Genomic DNA, 13,117 nt, shown 5'->3' with positions numbered 1-13,117 from the left:
GAATATATATAATATAAATAAACCTAATATAAAAAATATATATTTATTTATTTATTTCTGAAACATATAATATATATATATTTAAAAGAAATTCCTGACGTGCCAAATATGGCACGTCGGGATTTCTTTTATTTTATTTTTTTATTTTTGTCTTCATTATTCTTCTTCTCTCCCTTTCTTAATTAATTCATTCTTCTTCTCTCCCTTTTTTTTTTCTCTCTCTGCACATAGGCTTCTATTCTTCTAATTTTTTTTTTTCCTTTTCTTTTTCCTCCCCCAAGTTTCAACACACCGTAGTGTGCACGTACAGTACCTTGCAATTTTTTTTTCCTTCTCTCTCTGCACGCTAGCTTCTAGCTATCTTCTTCATTTTAATTTTACTCGCCGCGGCCGGAACTAGCACTGCCGGAATTTATGACGTGCTAGTTTCAAAACGTCAGGAAGCTGTAAAAAAAAAAAAATTGAAATATATATAATATAAATATATTTTTTATAGATTGCTGATGTGCTAAAAATGGCACGTCAGTAATTTCTGACGTGCCATTTTTAGCACGTCAGAAACCTGATATATTAAAAAAAAAAAAAATTGAATTTAAATTTCCTGACGTGTTGAATGTAACACGTCAATAAATATTGACGTGTCAAAGTGAACACGTCAAAAAAAAATTTGTTGACGTGCCAGTTTTGGCACGTCAACATTTACTGACGTGGCAAAAAAATGGGACTGTTTGCCACGTCAAAAAATGGCCTTTTTTTTGTAGTGAAAGTACATCTAGTATTCTATGCACACCAATCTTTCATAGGCTATTCTCTTTTTATTTTTTATTTTATTTTTTATCTTTGACTCTTGCTCCATTTCACGAATTAATGATATATGTCTTTCTAGGGTTTTAAGTCATGGTTGCATGTTATTCTTTGGTTCCCCAATTTAGTTTTACTCATGTGATTGGAGTTCACCTCAAACCCAATGATATAATATTCATCATAACTGATTACTTGGTTTTGGTCACTGCCAATGGTGTTTCCTCTAACTTAACTACAACAAAACTTTGTGCTATTTTATTGATAATAAATTGTTATTTGATAATAAATTGTTATTTGATAGCTTCTAGTTGAAATCAACTTTTTTTGTGAGAAAATTTATCCTCAAAATTCGTTATGACTAAGGGCGCTTGAAAATCCCGTTAAGCTTCATTATAATTCATGTTTTGGTGCTAATTTGATGTCACCAAATTTCCTTATGCTATTTTTTTTTTTCCAGCTGATAGTCTCAAGGATAGTGTCCTTTTCGACCATAGTTAAAGCATTTAATAATTTGATTCAGACATTTAGTTTTCATTGAATGTTGACCATCTTTTTGCCAACTATTTTTAGTTCCCCCTGATTGAGAACTCACTTGCTAACCTTTTTCCACATCTTTTTATTTCTTAATATGGCGCATCTCCTTTCTCTATCTTGTCCGATCTTGGTACCGCCAAAAAGTCTCTTCCTCATTCTTCAGTGAGACCCAACCAACTGCTTGGCCAATGTTTTTTGGTTGGCTAATAAATTTTTCATCTCCTCAAGAGAACGGTTGGCCAACCTTGAACAACTGTTATAAGTCGATATTTGGGACAACCCATGGATGATAATCATTCTAATACCTTTTCATTAATTGTAATAATTGATAAGTGCTAAAATATTCATATTTTCAACCTTTAACTTGCATATTTTATTCCTTTGGTTTTACTTAATTAGGCCGTTTTAATTCCTTTTTGTGTTTTTCATACTTTTACAGGCTTTCGGAAGAAAATGAAGTAAAACTAGGTGATTTGGGCTCAAAAAGAGAAGATGGAGAAATTGGAGCTCCTTGACATTGCGATCAATCGCAAGGTACTTGTGATCGAGCGCAGTATCAGAGAAGGCACCACATGAACCAAGCCAGGAGCGATCGAGCGCATGACAGAAGAAGGCTCGATCGCAGACTTGCGATCGAGCGCACACGGGCTGCGATCGAGCGCACCCATCCGCAGGAGACTTATCAAGTGGCGGCTGGATTGTCAATATTTCCATATTAGGGTTTTCCAATTCCTATTTGTAATAGGTCTCAAAACCCTACGAATTTCCTAGGTTTACTACTTTGTCTAAGACTTCTGAAGCTTATAAATAGATCCTTAAGCCTCTAGAATAGATACGCTTAGAGGAGAAGAATAGGAGCTTTTTAAGTTCAAGTCTTGGGTTTATTCTTTTCCTTTATTTTATTTTATTTTATGAAGATGTTTAACTTCAACTTTATGTGTAGCTAATTTAATTAGTAGGGCTTGATTGAAGCCCTAGTTATGTTTTATTACTATTTCAATATTGGCGCCTTTGTGATGATCTTGTTGTGCTATTTAACTTGATTAATACCTTCTTGCATGAATTTCTCATATGTGTGTGCCTGATCAACATATGCGTGTAGTATGGACTAGTTAGTTAAATCAATTTGGATGACCGAGTCCTGGGTTTAACATAAGTAACAAAAGAAATCTACGCCGGGTTCTTGGGTTAATCAACATGGGGAATCGGAAGTATATGCCATACCCTAAGCCTCGTGTGTTTGTCGATTTCCATAGAACATATGCTTTCCTAAGGAACAACTTAGTATAAATCATGGTAAATCCCTTAGGAATGAAAAGAGTTAGAGTAGATGCCATGCCTAACTTGTTGCTTAAGAGAATCTTTAGCTTTAGGAGTATACGCCATGCCCTAAGGTTGACAAATATTAGATATGCATAACCTGATCAAAGCATTGACATATTGTTATATTAGCTAAATATAATTAGTGGTGGATATCAAAGCCCTACCCTTTAGTATCATCACTTCAAAAATTAATCTTTGTTTACTTTTTCTTAAGGAATTTATTTTTAAATATAAATTCTGCAATCCTCGTGGGAATGATCCTGTACTTGCACCATATACTACTATGTTGACTTTGTGCACTTGCAGGTAAAACGTACAATTATTCACATATTAATTTAGGTAGATTTTTGCAAAACAAGTTTTTGGCGCCGTTGCCGGGGATTGCAGCGAATTTTGTTGAAAAATTATTTTCCTTTAGTTTTGTTATTTTTATCTTTCAAATTTTAATTCAGTGTTAAAAAAGAAAAAAAAAATCAATCAAAAAGAATTTCTTGTTTTCCTTAACTCTTCTGTTTTCTATTTCAGGTTGCGGATTGGCATTCTATGATTGCGATCAATCGTTAGCCAAGTGCGATCAATCGTTAGCCAAGTGCGATCAAGCGCAGTGCGATCGAGCGCACCAACCTATGATCGAGCGCAGTTCCAGGGAGCATTCGGACCAGGCAGTACTGAAGCTGCCTTACTGAAGAAGTAATCCAGTTCATGCAAGGTCGTTGATCTCAAGCCTCAACCGTTCTTCCTCTCGATCCTGAAATTGAGCGGACAATTCGACAACGACCTAGAGACAAAGAAGAAGAAGAAGTTGAAATGGAAGATTTGCAAGAAAATCCAAATGGGCCAAGACCCTTAGAAGCAAATCCACCACGGGTGAAGAGACCAATGTAGCAGGCATATATGCCAACAAACCTCCATCAACCCTCTTGCATAGCATATCAACCAGAGGTGGATGGCAGCTATTATATCTCTCCCCAAATCCTAAACGCATTGACTCATTTAAGAGGCACAGCTACTGAGGATCCCAACTTGCATCTTAAGGAATTCTTTGACTTACGCAAGTTGCAGCATGTTCAAGGCCTAACTCCAGAGAGACTCAGGTTAGTCCTCTTTCCCTTTTCCTTGAAAGATAATGCTAAACTGTGGTACAATTCCTTGCCTGCAGAATCCATTCATACTTGGGAAGAATTGACCACCAAGTTTCTGAAGAGGTTTTTTCCAGCCCAGAAGACAAAAGAACTTAAAAGGGAACTTCAATTGTTCCAACAGCGAGATGGAGATTTGTTCTTTGAGGCCTGGGACCACTTCAATTCCTTACTTTTAAAGTGCCCACACCACAACATCCCTCATGATGAGCAGGTACAAATTTTCTATGAAGGATTAGATGATACTAACAAAGGGATGGTTGATTCAGCTTGTGGAGAAACACTTATGGAGAAGAGTAGTGAGGAAGCGGTGAAACTTTTTGAGACGTTGAGTGAGCATTCACAGCAATTCTGTTCAAGAGGAAGGAGGGGAATCAAAAGCAAAGGCATGTATGAAGTAAACCACAGTGGGGGATCAACCAATCAGTTGGCTGCGGTAGAAAAGAAATTGGATATGCTCGTCAAGGCCATGACTGTTCAGAAAATCTCACCTCTGCAACAGGACACACCAATCCAGGTATGTGCTATTTGTTCCCATCTAGATCACACCACTTAGAAGTGTCCTTTATCTCTTTTTACAGAGCAAGAAGAGGTGAATTTTGTGGGACAAAACAATTATCCCCACAAGAACAACCCATACTCCAATACTTACAATCCCAGATGGCGCAACCATCTAAATTTCTCCTGGAGCAATAATCAAGGACAGCAAAAAGGGCCTCAACAAGCAAGCCAACCAACTCAAGAGCCAAAGATGAACCAATTGGAGAATCTGATACACAACCTGGTGACTTCACAATAGTAGTTCATGGCTGATCAAAAACATGTCAATACAAAGATTGAACAAGCCATACAAAAGTTGGAAGTGCAAATGGCTCAAATGGCAAAAGAGCTGAGTGAGAGGAAGCAGGGAGAATTTCCAGCTCAAACAGTACCTAACCCTGAAAATCACCAGCAGCTGAAGGCCACAACAGTTCTGAGAGGTCCTACTCCTACAAGAGCACTTGAGCCAAATTCTGAGCTCATGTGCAGCTCTTCACACTAGGAGCATTACAATCACAAGTAGACGCGGTTGAGCAGGCACAACCCTTAAGCGCATCTACTCAACACAGTGGTACTGAAGCCACTGAGTGCAGTAACATTTTCACTCTTATCTTCTTCATCTCACTTTCTTTACTTCACATATATTTCAATTATCCTTGATGCTTCATTTTTTTTAACCCTTGCTTTACTTTTATTTAATATTTCAAAAAAAAAAAAAAAAAAAATTTGTCATCCTGTTACTACGATCGATCGCAACAGGTATGCAATCGAGTGCAGTAACCGAAAGGTGGCTCGACACATTCTGTCAGTGCGATCGAGCGCACTATAGGTGCGATCGAGTGCACATGACCCACACACACACATCGCTGGCCGAATGCGATCAAGCGCACCAAGAGTGCGATCGAGCGCACTCGGATAAGAGGGCATACGACCTATTTATGTCACTTTTTCCCCATGGCTCTCTAACCCCCACCTCCGGCAACTCATCCTCCTCCCATTTTTCACTTAGTTTTCACCAAATCCACTACACCACCACCATCTAAGACCCTTCTTCGGCCACCTACCATCATCTTTCACCAAAAAACCACTTCATACATCCCATTCTCACCCAACCCTCAATATCTCTGAACACTCATCCAACCTCCAAATTTTTTTCAATTTTTCTTGCAATTGTGGGTGCTTATCCACCCACATTGCCTCTGTGTTGGATTGTTGTGTATTTGAAGGGAGTTTGGAGCATCCTTGGCCGTAGTTGTCTTGGTGGTCATCAGAAGTGCACACCACCTGTACAACAAAAGTCCCCAGTCGAGCTCACAATGCCTAGAGCCCGTGCTTCATCATCCAAGGGATCCAAGGCCCAAGCCATTTCTCCTCCACCCACTTTTGAGGTGCGAGAGCTGCTGTTTGAAACAACCTTCGCCATCCAAGAAGACTTTCAACACAATGAGGCGACTCAATGGGCGGTCGCCGAGTTTAAGCGAAGGGGTCTCAAGAAGCTCTTTAAACCGGTCACCTCTACCACCTACCGAAAGCTGGTCGTTGAATTCTACGCCAAGCTTTCCCATGACTGTGACAACTTGACCGCTCTCTCCTCAAAAGTACGAGGGCAAATTGTTCATGGGACGAGAGCCGACATAGTCACAGCCTTGCAGTGCAATGATGAGCATCCTCCAGAAATTGCAAATCTTACAGAGCAACCCCCCGATATTTTGTGGTGGAAATCATTGAAGATATGTGTCAAGGACTTTATGCGGATGTCCACCGCAATGTTGGCAGCCGGTCCAAGCTACCTCGAAGGTTGTGGTTTGTGGATTCCATCCTACACCGAAATGCTTTCCCCTTGGGACACAAAACTCAAAGGAGTGATCAATTCCTTCAAACTCTCAACGCCTTTCACAAGGATGCATGGTACTCCATTCCCGACATCATTTGGAACCAAATCCATAAATTTTGGAATGGAGTGCACATTGGGGGAGCCGAGCCCACACATTCATGGGGATTGCCTTTCCCCTATTTGATCACATACATTCTGCGAAAAAAAGGCATTAAGGGCACCGGAGCTGATGAGCCAGTCACCACTACTCCATTATTTGGCATTCGCCAATGGAACAAGTGCTGCTCCCATATGCCCTGGGCACCTTCAGAGGAAGAGGAAGAGGCAGATGAGGTCGAGCCAATGACTGAAGATGAACCGACAGCTGAGCCAGTAGATGAAGATGAGTAGGAGACCTCAATTAACGTTTGAGCCATCCAACACCGATCCCCTTGTGAACAAATGGACGGTCTTCAGAGAGAGCTAGCTGATCAAAGAATGGAGGCTAGGGAAGATAAGGTTGCCATGGACAAACGCTTAGCTGCCCTAGAAGAATTGATGCGGTCCATCCTCAACCGATTACCACCACCATCTGGAGCATCCACTTCTAGGCAACACTGAGAGGGGACCATCATTTGGCTGAAGACGCAAAACTTAGCGCTCATGGGAGGCACCCCATAGCATATCCTTTTATTTTATGTTTGCTTTATTTGATTTATATTTTGTTGTGTTAGTAATTTTTGTGTTATGTCGTTTCTTTTCCATTCTGTTACTGCGATCGATCGCACCATACATGCGATCGAGTGCAGGTCTCCATATATTAGACTACCGCACTCTGTTAGTGCGATCGAACGCACAACATGTGCGCTCGTGCGTGCTCGAGCGTACTCGGCAGCATCCCATAGTTATTTTTTTTTTATTTTGTTCTGTTCAAATTTTATTTCGTTTTAAGTTTTGTTCCTTTTTACTTGTTTGTGTGTTTTCTATTTTGCAGGGACAAGTGTGCTTCAAATCAAGTTTGGGGGTATGCTTTGAGCCATGCTTTCCAAAACTATGTCGACCATCTCCCGGGTACATTATTTCCTTAGACACATTGGGGACAATGTGTCATTTAAGTTTGGGGGTATGGGCACACATGTTTACACACACTTTGTACCAATTTCATGTTATTTGTTTTGTGAGTTATTTGTTTATGTTTTTTTAAAATAAAAATAAATAAAAATAAAAAAATAAAAAATAATTTTTTTTTTTTGCATGTTCATGTTGATCCTAAAATTTTAGGTTGATCTGAAGGAATTGTGGCTTGAATTCATCAGTAAGCTTAAAATTTTGAACACATGATCTGATGAGTGAATCTGTTGGTTGATTACTTGTTTAGGATAGTTGAAAAATCACATGTCTGATTTGATCACACAAGCACATTAGCACATAATTTGTGAGGTATGACATGAGGTCTGATATGTGTGTTTCTGCATCTTGGATGAAATTGGATGACTGATTGGATGATACCGTGGCATATATAGTGATAGAAAAAAAAAAAAAGAATAAATAAATGATCATTGAAAGCTTTTCACTGAGTAACTGGGCCTCTTGCCTCAAAGCATTGAGTGTTCACGTCAAAAGGTGAAAAATTTGGATTTGATCAATGTCATGGTTAGTTGGTTTTGTAGCCTTTTTGACTCGAGTTAGTAGGTCCTTAGGAGTGTCTCTACACCTAATGCCCTAAAACCACTTGGTTTGGGAGTCATTGACTTAACACTCATTACAAGGGTCAATTAGAAAGCTTAAGGGAACCAACATTGCACAACCTGACCAAAAAAAAAAAAAAAAAAGAGAAGAAAAGAAATATGCCATTGTTGTCATTCTAATAGGAATTTCAGTGAATTCTGAGATAAGGCGACATTGCATATTGGAAAGATTTTGAAGCCTCATAATTTTGTACTAGTTCACTGTACACAATTTTTGAACTTGTGATGATTTAGCATGTCCTTCGTAAGTAATTGTACTTTGAGATTCTAAGTCATTGTGAAGATGGAGTTCATCTTTTTAAGCTTGCTAATGAATGAAAATCATGATCTTGAAGTGATGCTTAAACTTTTGGGAATAACATGAACTCTTGCATAATGTTTGTGGGTAACATTTCTGGAAAACCCTCACGAGACTTCACTCGTCCACTAGGGAATTCCTAGTGGTTTAAAAGGCTTGTTGCATACGCTAAATGCAATCGTACATCCCACGAAAGATGGATTTATCTCTTGTTTTCTGTTTTTCCATTCTTGTTTGTAATTTTGTATTGTTAAGGGAGAAGCAATATGTAAGTTTAGGGGTGTGATAAGTGCTAAAATACTCATATTTTTAGCCCTTAACTTGCATATTTTATTCCTTTGGTTTTACTTAATTAGGCCGTTTTAATTCCTTTTTGTGTTTTTCATACTTTTACAGGCTTTTGAAAGAAAATGAAGTAAAACTAGGTGATTTGGGCTCAAAAAGAGAAGATGGAGAAATTGGAGCTCCTTGACACTGCGATCAATCGTAGGGTACCTGCGATCGGGCGCAGTACCAGAGAAGACACCGCACGAACCAAGCCAGGAGCGATCGAGCGCATGACAGAAGAAGGCTCGATCGCAGACCTGCGATCGAGCGAACAAGGGCTGCGATCGAGCGCACCCGTACACAGGAGACTTATCAAGTAGTGGCTGGATTGACAATATTTCCATATTAGGGTCTTCAAATTCCAATTTATAATAGGTCTCAAAACCCTACGAATTCCCTTGGTTTACTACTTTGTTTAGGACTTCTAAAGCCTATAAATAGACCCTTAAGCCTCTAGAATAGATACGCTTAGAGGAGAAGAATAGGAGCTCTTCAAGTTTAAGTCTCGGGTTTATTCTTTTCCTTTCTTTTATTTTATTTTATGAAGATGTTTAACATCAACTTTATGTGTGGCTAATTTAATTGGTAGGGCTTGATTGAAGCCCTAGTTATGTTTTGTTAATATTTCAATATTGGCGCCTTTGTGATGATCTAGTTAACTTGATTAATACCTGCTTGCATGAATTCCTCATATGTGTGTGCCTGATCAACATATGCAAGTGGTATGGACTAGTTAGTTAAATCAATTTGGATGGCTGAGTTCTGGGTTTAACATAAGTAACAAAAGAAATCCACGCCGGGTTCTTGGGTTAATCAACATGGGGAACCGGGAGTATATGCCATGCCCTAGGCCTCGTGTGTTTGTCGATTTTCATAGAACATATGCTTTCCTAAGGAACAACTTAGTATAAATCATGCTAAATCCCTTAGGAATGAAAAGAGTTAGAGTAGATGCCATGCCTAACTTGTTGCTTAGAGAAATCTATAGCTTTAGGAGTATACGCCATGCCCTAAGGTTGACAAACATTAGATATGGATAACCTGATCAAAGCATTGACATATTGTTATATTAGCTAAATATAATTAGTGGTGGATATCAAAGCCCTACCCTTTATTATCATCACTTCAAAAATCAATCTTTGTTTGCTTTTGGTTAAGGAATCTATTTTTAAATATAAATTCAAGGAATCTATTTTTAAATATAAATTCAGCAATCCTCGTGTGAATGATCCTGTACTTGTACTATATACTACTATGTTGACTTTGTGCACTTGCAGGTAGAACGTACAATTATTCACCTATTAATTTAGGTAGATTTTTGCACAACAATAATAGGATCTAAGTCAAATATTTCACAACAAAGATATTTCATGTTTGTATAATATTAATTAATTGTGAGCTCTTATTGGGCTGTGAATATTAAATCCCTCTTCAGAAGTTGAAGTTGCATATAATTTTTCTTTGAAAAACGAGTGACTTAGTATATCCCATGTTTGTTTATATGTGATCGCCTTTTGAATTTGCATCAACATCTCATTTGTAATTGTTATCTTAATCGTAAGTAGAAATTTACTAGCTTTAATCATTCACTTTTGAAGTCCGTTGACATGATTTGTAGGAGGTGTATAGTGTCACTATAACAAATAATTTCATAAAGATAGTGCCCCTACAAATATGACTTCATGCATGTTTGCGACATGCTATAATTATAATTATTAAGCTTCTCCATTGTAGCCAAAAATTGGAGATTTGTCATTGTAACTTAGAGTAATCCTATATACTCCAATGTAAACTTGGTCAAAACGAACAAGATTCACAATCCTAGATTGTGCATGAAAAGCATCTCTTCATGTGGTGCATTTGAATGGTCTGTGATCGCTTAGCTTCACAATCACTAACTATACTGTTTAGCCCTAATACCAAATTTTGGAATCAAACATATAAAGACAAGCAAAGGATAACACAATAAAATATGAAATTTATGTTAAAAGTTCATTAGTACAAAAGGATGATACAAGTGTATCACAAAAAAACATCTTAACGAGCACACATTTTTTCTTTCTTAAGCTATAACACAAAACCCTTTCCCTGTTGAGTAATGATGTACACAATACTCACAGTTGACACACAACACACACTTTCTCTCTCTCTCTCTCTCTCACTCTCACACACACACCACTCACCCACACATACATACAACACCAATTATGTCCTAGATTTTACACTTTTTCTTGAGCTATGTTTTTCACGCACTAATTTTATGTAAGTTAACAAATGGAATACTCTCATATTTCATGTAGTGCTAGTAAGTTTCTTTATGAACTCACTTTCAGCAATGATGTAATATATCAGAACTTTTAAGTGGAATAACATTATACATACATATAAAACTTAATGCCATTATATAACTTATCTTAACATTGGTTTACAAAACTCAAAAGATGCTTGGATTACTTGTGTTTGAAATGCAATTATGTTCTTTCCTAAAACCCTTTTGAGCTTAAATGACAGGGGAGTCAGTGTTAAGCAACTGTGCTAGTTTGTGGTGATTGTATGGGTTTTTGTGGTGCTCATACTCACTCAAAGCTATACTGCGAGTTTGATGTCACTCTTAACAGTTCAACAACTGCAACCAACTGTTACTGATTTCAAACAGCTTATTAAGAATCCAGAGTATGTCGGATACCAAGAAGGTTCTTTTGTTTTTGGAATCCTAAAAGAAATGAACTTCGACACAAGTAAGCTTTGGCAATATAATTCTACAGATCAATGTGATGAACTTTTATCCAATGGAAGTGCAAATGGCGGTATAGCTGCTGCTTTTGATGAAATCCCATACATGAAGCTTTTTTTGGGACAATATTGCTCAAAATATACCATGGTTGCATCAATATACAAAACTGATGGCTTTGGCTTTGTAAGCTCTCATTTCTTATGTTTGTGTGTTTCTGTATACATGTATGCATGCATGTAGTTTATCATGCATATTCTTTTTTATTTATATGACTTGCTGGCCTTCCCAAGAGGTTCCCCTCTTGTTGCTGATGTTTCTAGGGCAATCTTAAATGTGACCGAGGGAGAGAAAATGAAAGAGATTGAAAAGGCATGGCTTGGGATGGAAACCAATTGTCTAGATTCCAACACCCAAGTTTCTTCTAATAGTCTCAGCCTCGCAAGCTTTTGGGGCCTATTCCTCATTGCCGGTGTTGCTTCCTTATTAGCCCTCATCGTCTCCTTGGTCATGTTCCTTTACAATGAGAGGTGGCAAATCTTGATGCCTTTGGATAGAAAAGGATCATTAGGGAGAAGAATTCAGCATACATTGAGAATCTTTAACAGAAAAGACCTTAGCTCGCATACTTTTAGAAGGAGAGCTCTTGGAGACAGAAGTGGGATTGACGGTGTTCACGTTATAGGCGCAAGTGAACTCCCACCAAATGCTAACTGCCCACCAATCCCATCAAGCGATTCAACATGTGTCATAGGAGATCCCGAAACACCTTCTCGAGAATACGCAGATCTCATTAGTCCAAGGGGCAAGTGTCTGAACCAGCAGGAGATATTGAGCAAATTGTCCACCCAAATCAAGAGGGACCATGAATGCCAGAAATAGATCACAAAATCAGTTCATATATCTGCATTTTCCGTCTAACATGGCAATGGCAAAGCCATATGATGTTATTATTATTATTGTTATAAATGTGGTTTTTAAATGTATTGTATGTAAATAGTTGTAGCTCTCCAAATAAATCTTTTTATACAACATTTGTTTGGAATAAAACGTTGATAAATCTTTTTACAAATAAATCTTCTTTACAAAGAATTGTAAATCCTGACATTAATTTAGCTGGCACATTTATAAAATACCAACAAAATTTAAATTTTCTGACGAAAGTAAGTGTGCCAGGAAAAATCCTGCCACATGGGTGTTTTGTACAAACTGTCCCTTTTACACGTCAGAAATTTGTATTACCTCTTAGGTTTTTTTCTTTTTTAAGGACTTAGATTTTAGACTTCGATCTTTAGAATATTTTAGAGTTCATTTTAGACTTTCATCTTCTTACTCTTCTCTTCTTAGTAATGTGTAACTCTCTCATCAGCTATCTCTGAAATTCACAGGATTTTCTTTTTTTCTTACTTAGTTTAAAAATGTAATTTTTAGCAGTTAAATTATGCTTTTTATTTTAAATAATTTGTCTTTGATTGTGTGACCCTCCGGAGAGTCACAAAGTGACCCACTATGACCCACCGGCGGGTCACTTAGGGTCACAATGACCCATCGCTAGGTCACAAGCCACCGTAGGGTCACCAAGTGACCTGCAATAGGTCACAAAGTGACCCACTGGAGGGTCGGTGGGTCACTGGTGGCCTTTGTGACCCATCACTCGACCCACCGGTTGGTCACAATGGGTCACAAGTGGTTGTGGGTCATTTTAGTTATTAATTTTTTTAATTATTAAAAAAAATTTGTTTTTATTTATGCACGTCAAAAGTCTTAGATGATTTCGTCACCACTGCGTCGGTCACGAAACAACTATTGGATCCAAGGCTCATATAACACACCCGCACACATTTGACCATAAAATCAAGT

The 13,117-nt window shown here is 38.0% G+C and overlaps 1 pseudogene; it reads left to right on the top strand.

The window, feature by feature from the left end:
* The window catches only part of LOC132185170 (glutamate receptor 2.8-like), a 22,822-nt pseudogene extending 10,683 nt beyond the window's left edge, over positions 1–12,139 (top strand).
* The last annotated feature ends 978 nt before the right edge of the window (positions 12,140–13,117 follow it).

Source organism: Corylus avellana, chromosome ca6 (assembly GCF_901000735.1).
Source record: "Corylus avellana chromosome ca6, CavTom2PMs-1.0".
NCBI classification, from domain to species: domain Eukaryota; kingdom Viridiplantae; phylum Streptophyta; class Magnoliopsida; order Fagales; family Betulaceae; genus Corylus; species Corylus avellana.
The sequence above is the reverse complement of the archived record's forward strand: the minus strand, read 5'-3'. Positions and strand labels throughout refer to the sequence as shown.